Raw genomic sequence first — 9,209 nt, forward strand, 5'->3', positions numbered from 1 at the left:
GAAGGGGTATTTGTCAGTGGGTTTTATGATTCCTTGCAGTCGTTCAGTTACATCTTGGATCTTAGCCCCGGGGAGACAGCACACTTCCCGAGACATCTTGTCAGGCCCACAGATCACTGCTTCTGTTCCCCTCAGTAGGGAATCCCCTATCACCACTACACGCCTCCTCTTGGGTTTGGTCGGGGTTCTTCCGTGAGCTGTCCGTTCCAAGGTCGCCTGTGTTGGGAAACTGCCAGGGAGATAACGTCCATCACGGCCCCCAAGCCGGAGTTCGGAGATTCCATCGGCCTCCTGTAGTCACGCAGATCCAACAGTTAGGGGCACAAAGCCTTTGGAATTCCTAGCCACATTCCAGGGCTTGGTGCACCCTCTTTCAGCAGAAAGCACAGTCAAAAGCTTGCACCGCAGAAGAGCAGAAGAGCATTTTTACAGACTTTATTTAGAACATGAACAGAACAAAAGAAAACACGTCCATTCTCAGTCAGCGTCTCTGACCATCTGACAAAAACGAAAGGAATATCTGAACAAAAACATCCTGTGATCAGGACATGCGCAGACTCTGTGACTCCCCAAAGCCTGCTCCCTTTAAGGTGGAACGGAAATATCCTAACATCCTCCCCCTTTCCGTGTAACCTGTTGTACCTGTGGTTCACCCAATTGCAACCTTTGTACATAAACCTTAAGTTGTTCTCTGTTAACAACCTTAGACAACAGATCAGCAGGAATTTCATTTCCTGCCATGTAGGACACCCGAATCAGTCCTTTCTGAATACACTCTCTTGCACGATGTAGCTTAATCTGCAAGTACTTGGTTCTCTGCTTGCAACTCTCCGAGTTCAGCAAAGCCAAACAAGATCTATTGTCTTGATACACTTGTACAGGACATTTCACAGACACTCTGATGTCCTTAAACAGTTGCATCAACCATTCACAATCCATGAGTGAAAATGACAGAGCATTGAGTTCTGCTTCACAGGAACTTAGGCTCACTGTTGTCTGCTTCCTGCACAACCAGTCAAACAGGCAGTGGTTGTACATGTAGCATACTCCAGAAGTGCTTGTACCATCCGTGGTGTCACTTCCAAAACTTGCATCTGCAAAGATTTCAAGACCTCCAGTCTTCTGACTGGTGAACCTCAGCCTGTAGTGCATAGTCCCTTTCAAATAGCGGGCTATGCGCTTCAGAGCTTTCCAATCCTGAACCGTAGGATTGTTGGCATGTCTGCTAAGCAGATTACAGCTTACAGCTATGTCAGGTCTTGAACATCTGGCAATGAAATTCAGCTTGCCTAGAATGCATCTGTATAGCGTTGTGTCAGAAAACGCTTCAGCAGTACTGTCTACCTGGTAACCTGTCACCATCGGTGTGTCTGCTGGGTTTGCATCAACCAAATTCAACCTGGTTAATACATCAGCAATTTTCTGTGTTTGGTGTACCAGAAAATTACCTGCTTGGTCCTTCTCCACCTGCAGAGAAAGATAGTTGGATACCTCACCAAGATCCTTCATGTCAAAGTGCTCCTTCAGTTGAGCTAGGGTGCTTTGGTAAAATGCCTGATTCTTCCAAAACATCAGAAGATCATCAACAAAACATAAACAATACAGTTTGTTTTGCCCCTCCTCCTTGACAAACACACATGGATCAGCTTTGCTCTGGTGAAAACCTAGAGAAAGCAATGTCTCAGTGACTTTTGTGTTCCAACACCTGGCACTCTGCTTGAGACCATATAAGGATTTCCGCAGTTTACAGACCATTCCCTTCTGTATCTCCATCCCATCAGGTGGAAGCATGAGACCATATAAGGATTTCCGCAGTTTACAGACCATTCCCTTCTGTATCTCCATCCCATCAGGTGGAAGCATGTACAGCTCCTCCCCCAAAACCCCGTACAAAAAAGCTGTATTAATGTCATGATGGGTAACATGCAGTTTCTCCTCCGCAGCGATCTTGAGCATTAGCCGAATGCTCTCATATTTGACTGTGGGAGAGTAGGTCTCGTGGTAATCCTGTCCTGGTACCTGTGAAAAACCTCTGGCAACCAATCTGGCTTTGTGTCTGACTACCTTGCCATTCTGGTCTGTCTTGGCCTTGAAGACCCATTTGCTGCCAACCAGTCTCATTCCTGGGACTACCGGTACCAGTTCCCAAGTTTGGTTCCTGTTCAAGGAATCAACTTCAGCCTTCATGGCATTAAGCCAAGGCTCAGCATCTTTAGAGGTTAACTCCTGAACCTCTTTGAAGCTTGAAGGTTCCCATACCTTCTCTGAGCTACCAAGAACAGCAGTTGCTGTCTTAGCAAACTCATCAGCATACCTCTTTGGAGGTCTGCCCTTGGTCGCCCTTTCAGACCTACGTACTAGACGCAAGTCTTCTGGACTCATCTCCTCTTTCTTAGGAGAAAAGTGACCAATGGTGAACAGTGGTTCTTCCAGTTCATTGTCAGACGCATCAGATGGTCTGACTGAGGCCTTTGCGCTCTGGTAGTCTGCTGTGTCATCACTTTCACTGACATCAGCAGCAGCGCCGCCCACTGAACTGGAATCCGAACTCTGATCATCATCATCATCATCATCTTCATCCTCATCATCATCAGCAGCAGCTTTCTCATCTTTAGCTGCTTGCTTGACATCACCTTCATCCTCCTCTGGGTAACTCTGGAAAATTCCCACATTTTCCCCCCACTTAGGATTGTACTCAACACTCCTTGTGAACTTAATGGACTTAGAGTCAGTCATCCATACCCTGTATGCACCTTTTTCGTACCCCATGAACAAACCATGTGCCCCACGCTTCCCAAGCTTGTTGGTTTGTTGTGTGCGTACCCACATGTCCGAACCAAAGATTTTCATGTGTTTGGTGTTGGGTTTCTTGCCAAACATCTTCTCATAGGGGGTACAACCAATGGGTGATGACAATCTGCGATTAAACGCGTAAACAAAATTCCCCAGAGCCTCCCCCCAAAACTTATCAGGGAGATTGGCATCATGCAACAAGGTTTTTATCCCTTGCAGCAATGTTTGATTTGCTCTCTCCGCAAGACCATTCATCCATGGCGATCTGGGCGTTGACATGTCATGCTGGATTCCCTTCTCAGTCAGGAAAGCTTCAAACTGCTGAGAAGTGAACTCCCCGCCCCGATCAGTAAACAAAGAAGAAATACGTTTACCGTGCACATTCTCCAACCAAGCACAGAATGCCTTAAACTTCGGAAACGCTTGCGATTTCTGTTTGAGCAAATACACATGAATGTACCTGGAAAAAGAATCAATCAGAATCATGAAGTACCTTGCTCCTCCTAAAGAGGGCGCAAGTGGACCAACCAGGTCCGCATGTACTAGCTGGTAGGGTTTGGAAGCCTGCCTGCTAGACTCCTTGCCTTTTGGAGCAACCTTCACCTTGTTCTCTGCACAAGATACACACTTCATGTGAAATTTACAGGGTTTGATGTTCAAACCCTCAACCACCTCTGGCATCTTGGCCAGTGCCTTCCAAGAGAGGTGATCAAATCTTCGATGCGCATCGTGAATGCAACCTGCATGAAGAACTTTGTTAGTTTGTGCAACACAACAAGAATCAGCCTTAGATACAACAGCAGTGTCATCATAAGATATATGGAACAAACCATCCATAAACTTTGCATGCAAATAGTCCTCTTTTCCTTTACTGATGACACAGACGCTCCTCTTGAAGGAAATCTGAAAACCACGCCCAGTAAGCTGTGGGACGCTCAGCAAGTTGCTTGCAGCTCCTGGAACAAAAAGTACATTACTGATGGTAGTGTGCAGACTTGCAAGTTTCACAGTCCCTTCTCCTGCAATTTGCAACGTCCTTCCATCAGCCAGGTGGATCTCACCTTCCTGAGGCTTGAAGGAGATAAAGAGATGGCGATCCTTCGAAATGTGGCGCGTACAGCCTGAATCAACAACAAAGCTGCCTTTGGCTGTTGGAGCAGTCCTTACAGCAAGCAAACCCTTGTTTTCTACTGGTGTGGGCTTTTGCAGCTTGCCCCCCTGCTTCTGGTCAGCAGACGTGGCTTTAGCCTTTGGTGAAGCTGAGCCAGCAAACAACGCTTTGTTTTTCCCTTGCGCGGGCTCTTCACCCTCCCTCTGCTCCTGGCCATCTGCAGGCGGCTGCCTGTGTTTACCTTTGCCTTTCCGGCCTCTGCAAAGGCGATGGCCTTGGTTCTCACGAGAACCAGAGCTCTCAGCTGCCGACTCCTTGGCTCCCCCTGGAGGCTGGAATGCTGCCTGGGATGACGTGACGGTCAGCTCCCCCTGCAGCTTGCAACCGGTGCCCTCAGCATCCCTACATTCATTCGCATTCTGGGAAACAGCTAGGACCTCTGATGCAGTCAAACTCTGGGCTGGGATTATTGGCTTGTGAGCTTTCATCAAAGCAGTCCACATCCCACGTGCAGTGGTGTTGCCAGCCAGCGTCTTAATTTCCTCAAGAGATACGGATAGGACTATTACGTCTATCGCTTTCGAATCATGCGATTTCCATCTCTCTGTCAGAGGAACCGGAGGGGGCTCAGAAACGACATGCCACACCCCAAACTGACGCAGCAAACTCTCACACCATTTTGCCCAGGTTTCATAATTCTGCCCATCCAACTTAGGGCATTCAGCATTTGCCTTTGGGCACTGAGTGGCCTCTGAAGCTTCAAAAGCGTGGAAAAACTCCATTCCAGCTTTTACAATTAGCCGTGAGTCTATTTTAACTCGAGAGACTCCTTATCTTGGCAGCCATTAATCACGAAGCCTTTTTGGCTCAGCTCGCAGGCCAATTAGGCCTTGCCGGAGATCAAAGGCTCCTTGCGAGGTAAAACAGAAAAGCGTCCCTTTCCTTTCGCTTTTCCCCCAACATACCTCAAACGCAGTCTGTTGCAGCTTTACTCTCCTGTAGGTGCTATGAATCTGGGCCCGAAACCTTGTTGTTGGGAAACTGCCAGGGAGATAACGTCCATCACGGCCCCCAAGCCGGAGTTCGGAGATTCCATCGGCCTCCCTTAGTCACGCAGATCCAACAGTTAGGGGCACAAAGCCTTTGGAATTCCTAGCCACATTCCAGGGCTTGGTGCACCCTCTTTCAGCAGAAAGCACAGTCAAAAGCTTGCACCGCAGAAGAGCAGAAGAGCATTTTTACAGACTTTATGCTTTTCTGCTCTTCTGCGGTGCAAGCTTTTGACTGTGCTTTCTGCTGAAAGAGGGTGCACCAGCCTAGGAATGCAGCCTGAATTTCCAAAGGCTTTTGTGCCCCTAACTGTTGGATCTGCGTGACTACGGGAGGCCGATGGACGTCCAGAACTCCGGCTTGGGGGCTCATGATGGACACTAATGGATCCAACAGTTAGGGGCACAAAGCCTTTGGAATTCCTAGCCACATTCCAGGGCGTGGTGCACCCTCTTTCAGCAGAAAGCACAGTCAAAAGCTTGCACCGCAGAAGAGCAGAAGAGCATTTTTACAGACTTTATTTAGAACATGAACAGAACAAAAGAAAACACGTCCATTCTCAGTCAGCGTCTCTGACCATCTGACAAAAACGAAAGGAATATCTGAACAAAAACATCCTGTGATCAGGACATGCGCAGACTCTGTGACTCCCCAAAGCCTGCTCCCTTTAAGGTGGAACGGAAATATCCTAACATCCTGCACATTCTCTGAGGACTGACTTTGCCCCTCGTCTTCATATACCTGATCGACTGTAATGAGGGAGAGATCCTCAAATGGAGTCTGCTCTTCGTCTTCCATGCTAGGGGAGAGGACCTCAAAGTGATTGTGTATTTCTAAACAATCAGAGTGAACCCTGGGCCTCCTACTTCTTTGAGTCACGTTTCTCCATATATCTGGCTCCTGTGTTGGTGAACTAGCCTCCTTCTCAGGGGGAGTCCCCTGTCTCCTCCTTGGTGGAGACGGTGTGCTCTGTTGCTTCCAAGAAGAGCTCCAGCTCTCTAATTCTTTGGAGCGTAGCTACATGTTCCTCCAGTTGCTGGACTTTGTCTTTTAAAAGGGCAATCAACATGCAATTACTGCAGGTAAAGCTGCCTGCAACCTTTGGCAAGATGGCAAACATTGCGCAGGAATTGCAGGCGACTGCAGCTGTTCCCTCCCCTTCCATCTTGAGATCGTGTCGTTGGGGGTGGCTACAGAGGTCCTCCATCATAAAAAGCTTGAAGACAGGACAAATAACTCCCCCCCCCAAAAAAAAAACGTCCAGAAGACGACGCAAGTAATCAAAGCTTTTCAGTGAGTGTATGCTGATGTGATTGGTTCTCTAGCACCATCTAGAGGCAATGCAAGATATTATCTTGTGTGTGTGGATTATTTCTCTCATTATGTGTGGGTATATATATTGCAGAAACCACAAGAAGCCTTAGAAAGGTTTAAAGAATTTTGTGACAAGGTTAAGAATGTTCATAATGCTAACATTGATTGTCTTTTCACAGTTGAAAAGCCAGTTTTTCTTTTACAGGATTTTCAGGATTTCCTGGATAAGAAAGGGATAAGGCACAAGGCACAAGACTGCTGTTTCTGCAGAAGCATGGAACAGAAGTGTCTGTGTGCAAGTGAACAAAGAATTGTAAAATGGCATGAAGGCACAATTGCTGAGTTCACATTTGCCACATGAGTATTGGGCGGAGTCGATATTGTGTTATTGTTAGTCTTGATTGAGAAAGGTTTCAAAAGATTTGGGAAGTTCTCCTTTTGAGAAGCTGTTCCGTAGAAAACCTTGTGTTGCCCATTTTAAGGTTTTTGGGTCTCATGTGAAGACAGAAGCTCCAGGTGGAGTAAAGAATGCTAGAGGCATTTTTGTGGGTTATGAAAAGGGTCTCTACAGAGTAATTTTGTCTGAATCTGGTCAGGTGATTCTCAGAAAATTTCTAGAGAGTGCTCCTGAACAGGAGAGAGTAATTGTTCACACATTTCCCACTGAGGACAATTCAGATGTTGATGAGGATTTTACTGATTACAGTGGTACTCAGAGTGACAGTGATAGCTCAAAGAGCTCAGTTGACACAGTCATTGAGAGGAAATCTCACACAATGGCTAGACCTTCACAAATGAAGGATGAACCACTGTTTACTATTGGAACTGGTTCTCCAAAGAGTCCTGAGACTGAACCAGTGAGCAAAGAGGATCAGCACCTCATACATAGGTCTGAGAGAGTTACAAAGGGTGTACCACCCAAGAGGTATTCAAAAGAGTTTGCTAACTTAGCTGTTGCATGTGTTACTATTGTTGACAAGTCAAGACAGGTTGAAGCTGTGTCTAAGTCAGAGACAAAGACACAACAGGGAGTTGCTAAGTGTAACACTACATTCCCTAGCCAAGGTCATGCAGATGCACTCATTCCTTGGAAGTCAGACTACCAGAGAGGTACACTGGGGAAACCAGTGGCGGGTAGTTCCAAGGGTGGAACTGAAACAACAGGGGAGTGTTATATGTATAACAACTGTTTGTTTTCTTCTCTGGATCACGCTTTGCTCGCAGCGCACATTGATTCATATGGGGGAGTATGTTACGATATAGAAGCAATGCGGCCGCGAGCTGGTAGCTTGAAAGCAAAACATAATGGGAATGTTGGGACTGTTCCATGGGAAACAGAGGGACAGTCAATTCACAGTGCAGAGGGCGCCGGAATTAGCTGAGAGTGTAATATGAGCTGTACAGGAAGTACAGGTGGAGTTTGTCTCTCGGCTGTTGGAGTTTGAAGAGAGCAGTCGTGTTTTTCTGTAACGCTGCAAAGACAGAAATAAAGGCATGTAAATACGTTTCTGTCTATCTCTTTCCCCTGCCGGGGGGGGGGGGCAGGAAAGAGGGGTGTGTTCTTCTCACGCTGAGAAGGATCGCCTATCGCGACCTAGCAATGCAGACAGGGAGGTCATCAGGAGATCAAGCCAGGTGCCTGGAGAGTTGCCAGTTTCTCCTGATAAAGGCTTGATTCCCAACAGTATCCACAGGTTTATCCACATGCTCGACAGTGGGGAGCACCAAGTGAGGGGTGTCACCTCCTATCTTCTCTTGGCTTGCAGTTATATCTTGTACGCCTGCCCCAAATGAGTACTACGTGGAGAAGATACACCCACTTGAAGAGTCGAATGCACCAGCGTACACTATGGGCCTTCGAACGCACTACTGGGTGAGCAGCCCAAACCCAGCACCCAACCAATACACCCTTCCACAGACACTGGGTCCAAAGCTGCCTGTCAAACCTGCAGCTCCCTGCCTCTCAATGGCATCCAGTGCCTCTGTGTGGGGCTATGCTAAAGACCTGGTGAGAGGGCCTGGCCCGGCAATGAATACCATACCTGAACCAGATGTTTACCTGTGCCACCAGCCATCCTACAGCATCTCCCAAAGGTTTGCTTCCTCCAGCAAGAACTATACACCAGGACCCCCTGACTACAATGCGGAGCTGGTCACCACCGACAAACCCAGAGCCCCACAGTTCAGTCTTGGGATTCGTCACTCTGAGTATTCTCATGGCACACCTCCAGTTTGTTTACTCAAAGAGTGAGGGTGGACTCACAGGCCACAGAGGTGACTTGCCCCTTTGGGTAGACCCACCTCCAAATAATTCCATTGTGACACAGTGTCAGGAAGCAGGTGTAAATAGCTTGTTTCAGAGGGAGAGATTCTGATGAACTTTGAACACGTTTGGGCTATGCCAGGGTCAGGTAATTGGGGAGGGGGACTAGATAGCTCTCCTTTGTGAGACAGGGGGTCTGCCTTGGTTCTTGGCAAAATCCTTTCTCTATCCTTCCTCCTTCCAGTGTGCATTACTAGTGAAGTGTTTCTCACCCCACCACTTAATTCGCTTTCTGTTACAGAAGATTATTGGGAAGAAGGCTAAGATGCTCTTTTTGCTCATATAAGAAATAGTTTTATAATTTTATAAGTATTACCTTTTTTTTTTACAAAGCTCCATAAATATTTATTTTCCTTGCTACTATTCTATTTACACTGAGAATGAAATGCAAAATGAGAGAGCTGTTTTTAATATTGTGTTTTACCAGTGTATATTGAAGAGCCTTCCAAAGAGTGAATTTATAGGGCAGTCTATGTAACTTGTTTACATGTTACTTGCTTTGCGTAAGTAAGTAAATAAATAAATCCAATTTAGATCGCAGTTTTGGATTTTGTCAGCTTGGGATGACTAATGTACCTTCTAACATGCCTATCATCAAACCACAATCATTATGCTCTC

General features: G+C 46.8%; 1 pseudogene across 1 annotated transcript in view; it reads left to right on the plus strand.

Moving 5' to 3' along the window:
- Window positions 1-8,784, plus strand: part of LOC308577901 (protein CIMAP1C-like) — a 35,215-nt pseudogene extending 26,431 nt beyond the window's left edge. The window contains exon 5 of the transcript in view: window positions 8,035-8,784. The product of the transcript in view is annotated as a protein CIMAP1C-like (transcript). The remainder of the gene's footprint in view (window positions 1-8,034) is intronic.
- The last annotated feature ends 425 nt before the right edge of the window (window positions 8,785-9,209 follow it).

This window comes from Podarcis bocagei, assembly GCF_964188305.1.
Source record: "Podarcis bocagei genome assembly, chromosome: W".
Classification (NCBI taxonomy): domain Eukaryota; kingdom Metazoa; phylum Chordata; class Lepidosauria; order Squamata; family Lacertidae; genus Podarcis; species Podarcis bocagei.